Source organism: Symphalangus syndactylus, chromosome 1 (genome assembly GCF_028878055.3).
Source record: "Symphalangus syndactylus isolate Jambi chromosome 1, NHGRI_mSymSyn1-v2.1_pri, whole genome shotgun sequence".
Taxonomy (NCBI): Eukaryota; Metazoa; Chordata; class Mammalia; order Primates; family Hylobatidae; genus Symphalangus; species Symphalangus syndactylus.
The window spans coordinates 93,242,345-93,246,267 of record NC_072423.2 but is presented as its reverse complement, the minus strand read 5'-3'; the positions used below and the strand labels follow the sequence as shown (position 1 = coordinate 93,246,267).

At 46.1% G+C, this 3,923-nt stretch overlaps 1 long non-coding RNA gene across 1 annotated transcript; it reads left to right on the top strand.

Moving 5' to 3' along the window:
- The first annotated feature begins 901 nt into the window (after nt 1–901).
- Nucleotides 902–2,309, top strand: LOC134737114 (uncharacterized). Its single transcript, XR_010121703.1, has 3 exons — nt 902–956; nt 1,920–2,106; nt 2,138–2,309. It is a non-coding gene; the product is annotated as an uncharacterized lncRNA (long non-coding RNA).
- The last annotated feature ends 1,614 nt before the right edge of the window (nt 2,310–3,923 follow it).

The window sequence follows — 3,923 nt, the reverse complement described above, 5'->3', positions numbered from 1 at the left end:
GGATGTGGGTGCGTGAGGGGGATCTTGTGGGGCTCACTCTGCACAGGCTTGCCCCAGCCTCCTCTCAGTCTTGGCAAAGCCATGCTGGAACACTAAGAACTCGATTTTTCTTTTCTCTGAAAAAAATATTTCTACATTGGGGTGATCTTCAATCACAGGTCTTCACTCTGCTATTTTCTCTCCAATGAGAAAAAAACGAAGTTCACCACTGGGGCCTGTGCCCATTCATGGACCAGGGATATTGGTCCCCAATGCCTTGGAGCATCGTGGTTCTCCGATCAGGGCAGAGAAAGCGTGCCAGCCATGTCCCTGGCCCCCACTCACCCACTCCCTGCCCAAGCTCCAGCCATCACTGCTCTCTGAGGGTGGCTGAGGCCCAGAGCTTCTTCTAAACAGCTCATTGTTCTTTCTTGCTTCTGGGACCCTCCACTGCTAATTCCTCACAGCAGCAGTAGCTACTAAATGTGTGGGTTCCTGTGCAACATGAAAACACAGGCCTTTTATTCAGAAGTAGTATCAAGCTAGTGGTTGGAAAGCATTAGAACAAGCTTGGGCCCTTCTAAGTGGCTGAATGGACCCATGAAGCCTGCCCTGCCTCACAGCCCCAGGTCCTTTTCCTCCCCTCCTCCCACACCATCCTGGGGAGTGCCTTATTACAAATATGATCAGAACTAGAAGACAAAAAAATAATCAAAAGAGAAATAATTAGACTTGAATTGACATGTAAGGTCCTGTTATTGGCAAGCAGAGATCAGGCTGGGAGTTCAGCTGGTGGGTGGCCATTCTTCGGTGCAACAACTATTTATTGGATACCTTAACGAGGTGCGGGAGAGCTTGGGGTGAGAATGGACGAGATCCTTGTTTCATGGAGCTTCCCTTCCCGAGGTGCAGGCAGCCACCAGCCAAACTCCCAGACAGATGGAGGTGCCACCCCACTGAGATGCCTCAACCAGGCGGTGAGTGTGGAATACGGGACCCAGCCTGGGGTAGGGCTCAGAGGCGGTAGGGATGGGAGGAAAGGGTGGGGAGGATGAGACACACAAATCCCAATCAAATACAGCAAAATGTTTGCAGTTGTCAAATCTGGGCTGTGAATTCTCTGCACTCTTCTATATGTTCAGATTCTTTCACTAAGATTAAAAAGTGGGTGTGAGGTGATAGAATGGAGACAGCAGGAGCGGACGGCTCTGCTGAGGAGTTTGGCGCTGAAAGGGAATCGAGAAATGGGTTGTGGCTGGAAAGGGTGGTCAGGGAAAGATTGGAGTATTTTTTGTTTTGTTTTTAATATTTTGTTTTTGAGGTAGCAGAGCGGGAGAGACTGATACTGGGGGGGAGAGGAGGTCTGAGAGAAATGCTTCCTGCATTGTAACCTCAGAGGCATTCAAACCAGAGTGACTCCATCTTGAATAGGGGCTGGGTAAAATGAGACTGAGACCTACTGGGCGCCATTCCCAGGAAGTTTGGTATTCTAAGTCCCAGGATGAGATAGGAGGTTGGCACAAGATACAGATCACGAAGACCTTGCTGATAAAACAGTTTGAGGTAAAGAACTCAGCCAAATCCCACCATAACCAAGATGGCGACAGAGTGACCTCTAGTTGTCCTCACTGCTCATTATATGCTAATTATAATACATTAGCATGCTAAGAGACACTCCACCAGCACCACGACAGTTTACAAATGCCATGGCAACATCCAGGAGTTACTCTTTATGGTCTAAAGAGGGGAGGAACCCTCAGTTCCAGGAATTGCCCACCCCTTTCCTGGAAAACTCATGAACAATCCACCCCTTGTTTAGCATGTAATCAAGAAACAACTGTAAGTGTAATCAGTGAGCAGCCCATACCACTGTTCTGCTGCCAGAGTAGCCATTCTTTTATTCCTTTACTTTCCTAATAAATTTGCTTTCACTTTGTCAGACCTCTGAGCCTAAGCTAAGCCATCATATCCCCAGTGACCTGCACTTATACATCCAGATGGCCTGAAGCAACTGAAGACCCACAGAAGTGAAAATAGCCTTAACTGATGACATTCCACCATTATGATTTGTTTCTGCCCCACCCTAACTGATCAATGTACTTTGTAATCTCCCCCACCCTTAAGAAGGTTCTTTATAATCTCCCCCACCCTTAAGAAGTTTCTTTGTAATTCTCCCCACCCTTGAGAATGTACTTTGTGAGATCCACCCCCTACCCCCAAAACATTGCTCTTAACTCCACCACCTATCCCCAAACCTATAAGAACTAATAATAATCCACCACCCTTTGCTGACTCCTTTTTCGGACTCAGCCCACCTGCACCCAGGTGAAATAAACAGCCATGTTGCTCACAGAAAGCCTGTTTGGTGGTCTCTTCACACTGACACGTGAAACACACGTTACAGACTTGTCTCAATTTTTTTCTCATGTAAGTTCCAATAACCCTCTCTTAGAATCTGGATCAGGACCCCTTTCTGGTAACACTAACAGTGGGGAAGGTGAGTATTTGAATCGGATGCACACTTTGATGAGACTTTTGCCACCCTGCAGCCCAATGCCCCTTTAAAAATAGTATTTCTCTACAGCGGCATTCAGACATTTGTAGGAGCTCTTTGGTGGTTGCCATGATTGTGTCTGGCATTTGGTGGCACAGCCAGAGCAACAGGTGCCCCCATTGTCCGGGACAGCCCCTCACTGCAACACTCAGCTTCCTTCCACCTTGCAGATGTTCTGTGGGACACTCATGTGGTGCAAAGCCTGAACAATTGTTTGTGCCTAGAAATAAGAAAGATTTGTGCCTATTTTCCATAGAAAACCAAAGTTCTTTTTCTTTCTTTCCTTTTCTTTTCTTTTTTTTTTCTTTTTTTTTTTTTTTAAGAGACAGGATCTTGTTCTGTTATCCAGGCTGAAGTGCAGTGGCATGATCATAGCTCCTTGCAACCTCAACCTCCCAGGCTTAAGTGATTCTCCTGCCTCAGCCTCCCAAGTAGCTAGAACTACAGGCACACACCACCACGCCAGGCTAATTTTTAATTTTTTTTGGTAGAGACAGGGTCTCACTATGTTGCCCAGGCTGGCCTTGAACTCCTGGACACAAGCAATCTTCCTACCTTGGCCTCCCAAAGTGCTGGGATTACAGGCATGAACCACAACGCCCAGTAATTGTTTTGGTTTTTGTAGAGATGAAGTCTCACTAAGTTGCCAGGTCTGGTCTCGAACTCCCAGAGTACTGGAATTACAGACGCGAGCCACCATCCCCCAGCCAAAACCAAAGTTTCTTTTGTGTATATTTAACATACACTAGATAATACTTGCTCCTAGTCTCTTAAAAGAATTCTCCAGGCCTGTCTGGCACATGTTTTCAAGGGACAGCTGCAGAGGCCAATGGATGGAAGCCAGCATCAGTGGTGTTGTTCTCAGCACCGTGAGGCTCTGCCATGGTGAACGATTCTTGGACAAGTCCCCAAAAAACAAAGAGCCATCTCCCTTGCTTTGTGTGGTAGCTGCATTTCTGGAAAATCCAGTGTCACATCCCTGTGCCTGTGGGATCTGGAGCTGCCACGTGCATGCCCTTTATTTTGTGCCCTGGATGTCTGTGGGCACACAGGAGATTTAAAAATAAAGAATTACTTTTAAACAGAAATAGTTCTGTTTGTTTTCTTTCTGTAGATGCATTTAGATTTTCGAGTGAACATTAAATATGCATATGAAAAAGGGAGTTTTTAGCAAGTGGAATTCCATTCGGGTTTTATAATGATGACATGGGAGCAAGATGCAAAATTTAAGGAGGTTTTTAAAGGATGCTTTGTCCTTGCTAAGAGCAAGAGTCTCCTAAATGTTATGCCTTAGGAGCCTCTCTCTCCCTGCATAAAGGTTTACCTTTGTTAGTCTCTGAGGGCAATGAAATGGAATGACTCTATGGACAAATCTGGGAACAACCTTACA